At 44.4% G+C, this 12,344-nt stretch overlaps 1 protein-coding gene across 1 annotated transcript in view; it reads left to right on the top strand.

The window, feature by feature from the left end:
* The first annotated feature begins 1,699 nt into the window (after window positions 1–1,699).
* LOC140719273 (uncharacterized) overlaps window positions 1,700–12,344 on the top strand; it is a 77,369-nt gene continuing 66,724 nt past the window's right edge. The window contains exon 1 of the mRNA XM_073033784.1: window positions 1,700–2,168. The gene's annotated coding sequence lies outside the window, so the exon portion shown is untranslated. The remainder of the gene's footprint in view (window positions 2,169–12,344) is intronic.

Genomic DNA, 12,344 nt, shown 5'->3' with positions numbered 1-12,344 from the left:
AGCATCTGGGTTAGTATTCCGGTATTCACAGCTTTTAGGAACAGCATTGTTACAAATGAACTGGGTTCACAGCTTTTAGGAAATACATTGAACTTTCGGTTAGTCCTGACGAAGGGTCTCGGCCCGAAACGTCAACATCGCTTCTCCCTATAGATGCTGCCTAGCCTGCTGTGTTCTACCAGCATTTTGTGTGTGTTGTTGTTTGAATTTCCAGCATCTGCAGATTTCCTCGTGTGTGAACTCAATCCACAGTACTTTGTCAAAGAATAGAAGGCTGGTGGCCGAAGCCATTTGCAAAATGTGAATGACCTAAACCCAAAAATGAACTCTAACATTCCCTCCTCTTGGTTCTCCGGGACAAAATTAAAGGCCAACAAGTAGGGCAGCAAAACGCCTTGTCTCGATTGCAGATCTTGCGGCTGCTCATCAAGAGCGAACCCTGGTCACTGAGCATTGGAGCCGTTGATTCTGCTGGTTAGTTTTAAAATATACTGGTATTTAATAGATAGATAGATAGATAGATAGATACTTTATTCATCCCCATGGGGAAATTCAACTTTTTTTCCAATGTCCCATACACTTGTTGTAGCAAAACTAATTACATACAATACTTAACTCAGTAAAAAATATGATATGCATCTAAATCACTATCTCAAAAAGCATTAATAATAGCTTTTAAAAAGTTCTTAAGTCCTGGTGGTTGAATTGTAAAGCCTAATGGCATTGGGGAGTATTGACCTCTTCATCCTGTCTGAGGAGCATTGCATCGACAGTAACCTGTCGCTGAAACTGCTTCTCTGTCTCTGGATGGTGCTATGTAGAGGATGTTCAGAGTTTTCCATAATTGACCGTAGCCTACTCAGCGCCCTTCGCTCAGCTACCGATGTTAAACTCTCCAGTACTTTGCCCACGACAGAGCCCGCCTTCCTTACCAGCTTATTAAGACGTGAGGCGTCCCTCTTCTTAATGCTTCCTCCCCAACACGCCACCACAAAGAAGAGGGCGCTCTCCACAACTGACCTATAGAACATCTTCAGCATCTCACTACAGACATTGAATGACGCCAACCTTCTAAGGAAGTACAGTCGACTCTGTGCCTTCCTGCACAAGGCATCTGTGTTGGCAGTCCAGTCTAGCTTCTCGTCTAACTGTACTCCCAGATACTTGTAGGTCTTAACCTGCTCCACACATTCTCCATTAATGATCACTGGCTCCATATGAGGCCTAGATCTCCTAAAGTCCACCACCATCTCCTTGGTCTTGGTGATATTGAGAGATATTGAGAATATTGTGGATCTGTGAGAAATGAATCAGTTCTTTTTCAAACCTTGTGTCTCATGTGTCTGTCACACAGCCAATGTACAGTGGAGAGGCCACTCAGTCCAGCTGCTACCTGGTTGAGTTCACCTCTCATTCTCTCTGTTTGAAACTGGTCACCGGTGTGTGGGGTGAAGAGGTTTACCTTGAATTTCCACTATGACTATCACTGACGGTATGTCCCAAATATTCCTCGTTACTTTAGGCTTTGGACCAAGGAAGAATATTATACGTGATTAACCTTCTTCCCTGCTCTTTTCAATGTTTTTTGTAATCTCAGTAATTTCAAAAATCTCACAACCGCGATTTCAGAATTCGCCATCGGTGACCCAGCGACCAAATGCGCATGCGTAAAAACAGAGCGTTCCCCGGTTAATGCGCATGCGCCTAGCCGACGACAAGCAATGGAGGATCGACTGGAGGTAGGAGTGGGGATTTCATCATCACTGGTGTCCACACCGAGACTGATGGACAATTGTTGAGAGATCCAGACACATTGTGGCTTCACATTTCGGGACATTCCCTGTCCGTTCCTACTCTCTCAACCCCACGATCCGTACCTGGGCCCGCGGAGCTTTCTACTCCGGAGCGAAGGCGCTGGCACTATTTACATGGCGCATGCGCATCGAGGTTGATGGATGAGTCTCTCGTTTGTGAGGGTTTCTGGGTAGAGAGTCGGCCATGGGTTCAAAGGATCATTTAATATCTGTACATTGTACGTGGCCTATCAGCGGCATCAACAGAGCTCTACGAACGAAATAAAATACAGAAGGAATAAGCGGAGTGGTCATTGCCGAGAGTAGGCCAATAACGAGAGTAGAAGCTCGGAAAAGGTGTCGGCTCTGTAAAGTGTGTGTTATGGTTTCCTTTTTTTCTCTCCCCCTCTCTTATTGTACCATTTAAATGTCTGTGGTGTGTTCTTTGTGTCAGATGTTGGAGTCTTGGGAGACCCAGAGTCTCCCGGGGAACTACATCTGCGTGAAGTGCATCCAGCTGCAGCTCCTTGAAGACTGTATTAGGATCTGGAACAGCACCTGGATGACCTTCCATGAGAGTGAGAGTATAATTGATAAAAGTTACAAGGAAGTAGTCGCCCTGAAATTGCAGGAGATGAGTAGCTGGGTGACCATCAGGAGAAATGCAAATACGTAGGCATTTAGAGCAGAGCACCCTTGTGGCCATTCCTCTCAAAAACAAGTGTACTGCTTTGGATACTTTTGTGGTGGATGACCTTCTTGGAGAATGCCATGGAGACCGGGTTACAGACACTTAGCATGGGTCCATGGTGCAGAAGGGAAACAGAGAGAAGCCTCTTTTGGAAGAGGACAGCGAGGCATTGAGAAGAAGTGCGGCGGCGGCCATTTTCAAATTGCTTCTCAGATCGGAGTTCTGAGAGGCGGGACTGCGCAGGCGCGTGAAGGAGGCCTGGGAAGGAGGGAAGATATAAAAAGGAGAGAAGGAGTGAGGTAGTTCTCTTTTGGAAGAGGACAGCGAGGCTTTGAGAAGAAGTGCGGCGGCGGCCATTTTCAAATTGCTTCTCAGATCGGAGTTCTGAGAGGCGGGACTGCGCAGGCGCGTGAAGGAGGCCTGGGAAGGAGGGAAGATATAAAAAGAACGCAACCTTAAACAGCGGGCAGCTTCGTTTGCGGGCAGCGGAGTGAGCTGGGAGCAGAGTGTAGGGCTTGGGCTCAGAGGGAGCCGGGAGCAGAGTGTAGGGCTTGGGCTCAGAGGGAGCCGGGAGCAGAGTGTAGGGCTTGGGCTCAGAGGGCTTAGGCGGAAGAGGGCACAGTAGGCTTATCTTTTAGTTCTTGTTATTTTCAGTTATTCGGGAAGTATGAGTGTGAGGGCAGCTTGTTCTTGGTGTAGGATGTGGGAGGTCCTGGAGTCTCCGAGCCTCCCGGACGTCCACATCTGCGCCAGGTGTGTTGAACTGCAGCTCCTGAGGGACCGAGTTAGGGAACTGGAGCTGCAGCTCGATGACCTTCACCTGGTCAGGGAGAGTGAGGAGGTGATAGAGAGGAGTTACAGGCAGGTGGTCACTCCGGGGCCACGGGAGGCAGATAGGTGGGTCACGGTCAGGAAGGGGAAGGGGCAGGTACTAGAGAGTACCCCAGTGGCTGTACCCCTTGACAATAAGTACTCATGTTTGAGTACTGTTGGGGGGGACAGCCTACCTGGAGGAAGTGACAGTGGCCGGGCCTCCGGCACAGAGGACAGCCCTGTAGCTCAGAAGGGTAGGGATAGAAGAAAGAGGACCATAGTAATAGGGGACTCGATAGTCAGGGGTTCAGACAGGCGGTTCTGTGGAGGTGATCGGGAGTCCCGGATGGTAGTTTGCCTCCCTGGTGCCAGGGTCCGGGACGTTTCTGATCGCGTCCAAGATATCCTGAAGTGGGAGGGTGAGGAGCCAGAGGTCGTGGTACATGTAGGTACCAATGACATAGGTAGGAAAGGGGAAGAGGTCCTGAAACGAGAGTATAGGGAGTTAGGAAGGCAGTTAAGAAGAAGGACCGCAAAGGTAGTAATCTCGGGATTACTGCCTGTGCCACGCGACAGTGAGAGTAGGAATGGAATTAGGTGGAGGATGAATGCGTGGCTGAGGGATTGGAGCAGGGGGCAGGGATTCAAGTTTCTAGATCATTGGGACCTCTTCTGGGGCAGGCGTGACCTGTTCAAGAAGGACGGGTTACACTTGAATCCTGGGGGGACCAATATCCTAGCGGGGAGGTTTGCTAGGGCTACAGGGCAGACTTTAAACTAGTAAGATGGGGGGGCGGAAATCAATTTGAGGAAACTATGAGAGAGGAGGTTAGTTAACCAGTAGAGCAAGTAAGTAGACAGTGTGTGAGGGAGGAAAGGAAGGTGATGGAGAAGGGATGCGCTCAGCCCGAAGTTGTAGGGGAGAAGAAAGAAAAGGATAATAAATTTGAATGCATTGCTAGGGATGAAAAGAGAGGAGGAGGTGGAGAGTATCTTAAATGTATCTATTTTAATGCTAGGAGCATTGTAAGAAAGGTGGATGAGCTTAAAGTGTGGATTGATACCTGGAATTATGATGTTGTAGCTATTAGTGAAACATGGTTGCAGGAAGGGTGTGATTGGCAACTAAATATTCCTGGATTTAGTTGCTTCAGGTGTGATAGAGTAGGAGGGGCCAGAGGAGGAGGTGTTGCATTGCTTGTCCGACAAAATCTTATGGCGGTGCTTTGGAAGGATAGATTACAGAGCTCCTCTAGAGAGTCTATTTGGGTGGAATTGAGGAATGGGAAAGGTGTAGTAACACTGATAGGAGTGTATTATAGGCCACCTAATGGGGAGCGTGAGTTGGAAGAGCAAATGTGTAAGGAGATAGCAGATATTTGTAGTAAACACAAGGTGGTGATAGTGGGAGATTTTAATTTTCCTCACATAGATTGGGAAGCTCATTCTGTAAAAGGGCTGGATGGTTTAGAGTTTGTGAAATGTGTGCAGGATAGTTTTTTGCAACAATACATAGAAGTACCGACTAGAGATGGGGCAGTGTTGGATCTCCTGTTAGGGAATGCGATAGGTCAGCTGACAGATGTATGTGTTGGGGAGCACTTCGGGTCCAGTGATCACAATAGCATTAGCTTCAATATAATTATTGAGAAGGACAGGACTGGACCTAGAGTTGAGATTTTTGATTGGAGAAAGGCTAACTTTGAGGAGATGTGCAGGGATTTAGAGAGAGTGGATTGGGTCAAGTTGTTTTATGGGAAGGATATAATAGAGAAATGGAGGTCATTTAAGGGTGAAATTATGAGGGTACAGAATCTTTATGTTCCTGTTCGGTTGAAAGGAAAGGTTAAAGGTTTGAAAGCGCCATGGTTTTCAAGGGATATTAGAAACTTGGTTCGAAAAAAGAGGGATGTCTACAATAGATATAGGCAGCATGGAGTAAAGGAATTGCTCGAGGAATATAAAGAATGTAGAAGGAATCTTAAGAAAGAGATTAGAAAAGCTAAAAGAAGTTACGAGTTTGGTTTGGCAAATAAGGTGGAAGTAAATCCGAAAGGCTTCTACAGTTATATTAAAAGCAAGAGGATAGTGAGGGATAAAATTGGTCCCTTAGAGAATCAGGGTGGTCAGCTATGTGTGGAGCCGAGGGAGATGGGAGAGATTTTGAACGATTTCTTCTCTTCGGTATTCACTAAGGAGAAGGATATTGAATGGTGTAAGGTGTGAGAAACAAGTAAGGAAGTTATGGAACCTATGACAATTAAAGAGGTGGAAGTACTGGCGCTTTTAAGAAATTTAAAAGTGGATAAATCTCCGGGTCCTGACCGGATATTCCCCAGGACCTTGAGGGAAGTTTGTGTAGAGATAGTAGGAGCTCTGACGGAGATCTTTCAGATGTCATTAGAAACGGGGATTGTGCCGGAGGATTGGCGTATTGCTCATGTGGTTCCATTGTTTAAAAAGGGTTCTAGAAGTAAGCCTGGCAATTATAGACCTGTCAGTTTGACATCAGTGGTGGGTAAATTAATGGAAAGTATTCTTAGAGATAGTATTTATAATTATCTGGATAGACAGGATCTGATTAGGAGTAGCCAGCATGGATTTGTGCGTGGAAGGTCATGTTTGACAAACCTTATTGAATTTTTTGAAGTAGTTATGAGGAATGTTGATGAGGGTAAGGCAGTGGATGTAGTCTATATGGACTTCAGCAAGGCCTTTGACAAAGTTCCACATGGAAGGTTAGTTAAGAAGGTTCAGTCGTTAGGTATTAATGCTGGAGTAATAAAATGGATTCAACAGTGGCTAGATGGGAGATGCCAGAGAGTAGTGGTGGATAATTGTTTATCGGGATGGAGGCCGGTGACTAGCGGGGTGCCTCAGGGATCTGTTTTGGGCCCAATGTTGTTTGTAATATACATAAATGATCTGGATGATGGGGTGGTAAATTGGATTAGTAAGTATGCTGATGATACTAAGGTAGGAGGTGTTGTGGATAATGAGGTGGGTTTTCAAAGCTTGCAGGGAGATTTATGCCGGTTAGAAGAATGGGCTGAACGTTGGCAGATGGAGTTTAATGCTGAGAAGTGTGAGGTTCTACATTTTGGCAGGAATAATCCAAATAGAACATACAGGGTAAATGGTAGGGCATTGAGGAATGCAGTGGAACAGAGAGATCTAGGAATAACTGTGCATAGTTCCCTGAAGGTGGAGTCTCTTGTAGATAGGGTGGTGAAGAAGGCTTTTGGAACGCTGGCCTTTATAAATCAGAGCATTGAGTACAGAAGTTGGGATGTAATGTTAAAATTGTACAAGGCATTGGTAAGGCCAAATTTGGAATATTGTGTACAGTTCTGGTCACCGAATAATAGGAAAGATATCAATAAATTGGAGAGAGTGCAGAGACGATTTACTAGGATGTTACCTGGGTTTCAGCACTTAAGTTACAGAGAAAGGTTGAACAAGTTAGGTCTCTATTCATTGGAGCGTAGAAGGTTGAGGGGGGATTTGATCGAGGTATTTAAAATGTTGAGAGGGATAGATAGAGTTGACGTGAATAGGCTGTTTCCATTGAGAGTAGGGGAGATTCAAACGAGAGGACATGATTTGAGAGTTAGGGGGCAAAAGTTTAAGGGAAACACGAGGGGGTATTTCTCTACTCAGAGAGTGATAGCTGTGTGGAATGAGCTTCCTGTAGAAGTAGTAGAGGCCAGTTCAGTTGTGTAATTTAAGGTAAAATTGGATAGGTATATGGACAGGAAAGGAGTGGAGGGTTATGGGCTGAGTGCGGGTAGGTGGGACTAGGTGAGATTAAGAGTTCGGCACGGACTAGGAGGGCCGGAATGGCCTGTTTTCCGTGCTGTGATTGTTATATGGTTATATGGAAGAGAGGGGTCTGGATAGTGAGGGGAACGGACAGGAGATTCTGTAAATGTTAACGGGACACCCAGATGGTATGTTGCATCCCAGGTGCCAGGGTCAGGGATGTCTCAGATCGCGTCCACAACATTTTGGATAGGGAGGGGGAGCAACCAGATGTCTTGGTACATATCAGTACAATGAGTTCCTGAAGAGAGAATTTAGAGAGCAGGACCTCATGGGTAGCAGTTTCTGGATTGCACCAGTGAGGGAAGAAAGAGGATGATTTGGCAGATAAATGCGTGGCTAGGAAGCTGGTGCAGGGGGAAGGGCTTCAGGTTCTTGGATCATTGGGATCTCTTCTGGGAGAGATATGACCCGTTCAAAAGTGATGGGTTGTATCTGAAACTGAGGGGGACCAATATTCTCACAGGCAGGTTTGTTAGAGCTGTTGGGGAGAGGTTTAAACTAACGTGGCAGGGAGGTGGGAACCGGAGTGAAAGGACTTAGGATAGGATGGATGGTAAAAAGGTAAAGATAGCGTGCAGTCAGATTGTCAGGAAAGGCAGGTAGGTGATGGAACTTAGTTGCAGCAAACAGGCTGAGTATTAAATCATTGGGGATGCAGAGTCAGAAAGGATAGCAAATACGGTACTCAGGGTGTTGTATCTAAATGCATGTAGTGTAAGAAATAAGGTGGATGATCTTGTTGCAATTTTACAGACTGCCAGGTATGATGTTGTGGCCATCACTGAATCGTGGCTGAAGGATAGTTGTAGTTGGGAGCTGAATGTCCAAGGTTACACGTTATATCAGTGGGATAGGAAGGTAGGCAGAGGAGGTGGTGTGGCTCTACCTGTAAAGAATGGCATCAAATCAGAAGAAAGATTTGACATAGGATCGGAAGATGTTGAATCCTTGTGGGTTGAGTTAAGAATCTGCAAGGGTAAAAGGACATTGATGGCAATTATATACAGGCCTCCCAATAGTGGCTGGGAGGTGGACCACAGATTACAACAGGAAATAGAAAACGCGAATGAAAAGGGCCATGTTATGGTAGTCATGGGAGATTTTAACGTGCAGGTCCATTGGGAAAATCAGGTTGCTACTGGATCTCGAGAGTGAATTTGTTGAATGCCTAAGAGATAGCTTTTTAGAGCAGTTTGTTGGTGAGCCAATGAGGGAATCAGCTATACTGGATTGGGTGTTACGTAATGAACCAGAGACAAATATGGAGCTTAAGGTAATTGAACCCTTAGGAACCAGTGATCGCAATATAGGGAGAAAGTATAGTCTGCTGTAGCAGTATTTCAGTTGAGTAAGGGAAATTACAGTGATATGAGAGAGGAGTTGGCCAAAATAATTTGGAAGGAGCTGTTGGTAGGGATGTCAGCAGAGCAGCAATGGCATGTGTTTCTGGGGGAAATGAAGAAGGTGCAGGACCTGTGTATTCCAAAAATGAAGAAATACTCAGAATGGTAAAATAGTGCAACAATGGCTGACAAGGGAAGTCAAAGCTATTGTAAAAGCAAAAGAAAGAGCATACAACAAAGCAAAAATGAGTGGGAAGATAGAGGATTGGGAAGTTTTTTAGAAACCTACAGAGAGCAACTAAAAAAGCCATTAGAAAGGAAACAATGAAATGTGAAAGCAAGTTAGCAAATAATATCAAAGTGGATCATAAAAGTTTTTTCAAGTATGTTAAAAACGAAAGAGAGATGAGAGTGGATATAGGACCACTAGAAAATGAGGCAGGAGAATAATAACGGAGGGGTCAAGGAGATGGCTGCTGAACTAAATGAGTAGTTTGCCCCAGTCTTCACTGTGGAAGACATTAGCAGTGCGACTGATATTGTAGTGTGCGAAGGAAAAGAAATGGGTGCAGTTACTATTACAAGGGAGAAGGTGCTCAAAAAGCTGAAAGACCTAAAAGTACAGAAGTCATCCGGACCAGGGGAACTGCACCCTAGAGTTCTGAAAGAGATAGCGTTAGAGATTGTGGTGGAGTTAGAAATGATCTTTCAAAAATCATTGAATTCTTGGTGTGGTGCCAGAGGACTGGAAGGTTGCAAATGTTACTCTGCTCTTTAAGAAAGGAAGAAGGCAGCAGGAAGGAGATTATAGACAGCCTGACCTCTGATTGGGAAGATGTTGGTGTCAACCAATGTTCCCTCTAATTTTTAGTAGTTAGTGTGCGCAAAGATCTTGTGCAAATTTTTTTCCTGTGGCAAAAGTATACGCACTGAATGCACATATGGAACAGTTTATGTAGGTTTACAAAATATTTGACATAAAACTGCTCAGAATAACAACAAAATAACATACCTATTTAAGTCACTCAGTTATTTTTTTCTCTCCTGTCTTTGGCATTTACCCATTCTTTGTAACCTTACCTAGACTAATAGAACTTCTATCCAATTGACAGCTTTTGATTCTCATTAACATATCCCCAAATGACATTCACCTAAACAGTTTCTCAGCTTGTTTTTGAGTTGATTCATTAGGCTAAAACCTTGCCCACAGTCCATACTAGAAACAAGAAAGATTCCCCCAATGTCCATCAACTGTGCAAGGTCGCAAAACTGTTCATTTTGAGGTAGAAATGCCACCATTTGAGCAAAGTTTAAAATCAAACAACACACTAAAATGCTGGTGGAACACAGCAGGCCAGGCAGCATCTATAAGGAGAAGCACTGTTGACGTTTCGGGCCGAGACCCTTCGTCAGGACTAACCGAAAGGAAAGATAGAGATTTAAAAGTAGTGGGGGGAGGGGGAAATGTGAAATGATAGGAGAAGACCGGAGGGGGTGGGATGAAGCTAAGAGCTGGAAAGGTGATTGGCGAAAGTGATATGGGAGGCCTTGGGAGAAAGAAAGGGGGGGGGGGAAGCACCATAGGGACATAGAGAACAGGCAAACAACTAAATATGTCAAGGATGGGGTAAGAAGGGGAGGAGGGGCATTAACGGAAGTTAGAGAAGTCAATGTTCATGCCATCAGGTTGGAGACTACCCAGCCGGTATATAAGGTGTTGGATTCAAACCTGAGTTTGGATTCATTCTGACAGTAGAGGAAGCCATGGATAGACATATCAGAAAGGGAATGGGACGTGGAATTAAAATGTGTCCCCCCCCCTTTCTTTCTCCTGAGGCCTTCCATCCCATGATCCTTTCCCTTCTCCAGCTCTATCACTTTCGCCAATCACCTTTCCAGCTCTTAGCTTCATCCCACCCCCCTCCAGTCTTCTCCTATCATTTCGCATTTCCCCCTCCCCCCACTACTTTCAAATCTCTTACTATCTTTCCTTTTGGTTAGTCCTGATGAAGGGTCTCGGCCCGAAACGTCGACAGTGCTTCTCCTTATAGATGCTGCCTGGCCTGCTGTGTTCCACCAGCATTTTGTGTGTGTTGTTTGAATTTCCAGCATCTGCAGATTTCCTCGTGAAAGTTTAAAATCAGTTTGGATTTAATTTTTTCTTGCATAAATTTGAAATCATTAAACTGTCTAACTATTACAGTATTTTCAGCTAGAAAATCATGATATTTTAGACAAAAGGCATTAACTTGTTCATCCCCAAATGTGAAGTCGCAATCTGCAATTGCAGAGAAATCAAAAGCTGACTCAGGTTCTGTTGCCTGAACTTTTGAACACCGTCCAATTGTGATTTACTTGCCAAATTACGCTTCAAAAAGTCAAGTTTCCAAATATCATCCCACTTCTTTCCACTGGCAAATTCTCCAGCAACTTTTGCATCACGACAATACAAACAGATAACTCCATTTTCCGAATCACACATAAATATTTCTCATAGCTGAACATTCATGACCTCATGAGCTTGCGGTGTAGCAGTTTCTACTATTTTGTTAAGCCATTCAACTTTAAACAAATTTGCAGTTCTTTTGCACTTCACGCCCTTTGCTGCTTTTGAATTTGACATAGTGAATCAATATTTTTTTCAATAAAAACTTAGTAAGCTATCTACAGGATTTGAAACAGGTCTTTGTAAACTTTACGATATGAACACTGTCCGCCAAAGATGGCTGCCGCCGTGATGCAGCTGTACAAACCGGAACAGGAAAGGTGAGGTGATGTAAATTAGTGACGTGCATTGTGATATTTGAAAAACCGACTAACTAGTTAACAGAAACATTCAGCTAAAAGATTATTCTCAATAAGTATCATTATTAATTACTTCATTATTTTAGGTAGCTAACCTTTTGTGCACACATTAGTTTCCTTTGTGTGCTGTTTGAAAAATGTGTGTACGTGCGCATATGCACACAGCTTAGAGGAAACATAGGAGTCAGCTGTTAAGGATGAGGTGATGGAGTACTTGTTGACACAAGACAAGATAGTACAAAGTCAGAATAGCTTCCTTCAAGGAAAATCCTGCCTGATGAACCTGTTGGAATTCCTTGAGGAGATTACAAGTAGGATAGATAAAGGGGATGTTGTATATTTGGACTTTCAGAAGGCCTTTGACAAGGTGCCACACATGAGGCTGCTTACCAAGTTAAGAACCCATGGTATTACAGGAAAGTTATGAACATGGTTAGAGCATTGGCTGATTGGTAGGAGGCAGCGAGTGGGAATAAAAGGAGCCTTTTCTGTGACTAGTGGTGGTCTGTGTTGGGACCACTTTTGTTTATGCTGTATATAAATGTTTTAGATGATGGAATAGATGGCTTTGTTGCCAAGTTTGCAGATGATACAAAGATTGGTGGAGTGGCAGGTACTGTTGACGAAACAGTTAGGATGCAGATTAGGAGCATGGGCAAGAAAGTAGCAAATGAAATGCAATGTTGGAAAATGCGTGTTCATGCACTTTGGTAGTAGACATGAATGTGTGGACTACTTTCTAAACGGGGAGGAAATCCAGGAATCTGAGATGCAGAGGGACTTGGGAATCCTTGTGCAGAACACCATGAAGATTAACTTGCAGGTTGAGGCAGTGGTGAGGAAGGCAAATGCCATGTTAGCATTCATTTCAAGAGGTCTAGAATACAGGGATGTAATGCTGAGGCTTTATAAGGCATTGGTGAGGCCTCACATTGAGTATTGTGAACAGTTATGGGCTTATCTTAGAAAAAATGTGCCGGCGTTGGAGAGGATCTAGAGGAGGTTCACCAGGCTGATTCCAGAAATGAAAGGGTTATCATATGAGGAATGTTTGATGGCTCTGGGTCTGTACTC

Source organism: Hemitrygon akajei, chromosome 31 (assembly GCF_048418815.1).
Source record: "Hemitrygon akajei chromosome 31, sHemAka1.3, whole genome shotgun sequence".
Classification (NCBI taxonomy): Eukaryota; Metazoa; Chordata; class Chondrichthyes; order Myliobatiformes; family Dasyatidae; genus Hemitrygon; species Hemitrygon akajei.
The sequence above is the reverse complement of the archived record's forward strand: the minus strand, read 5'-3'. Positions and strand labels throughout refer to the sequence as shown.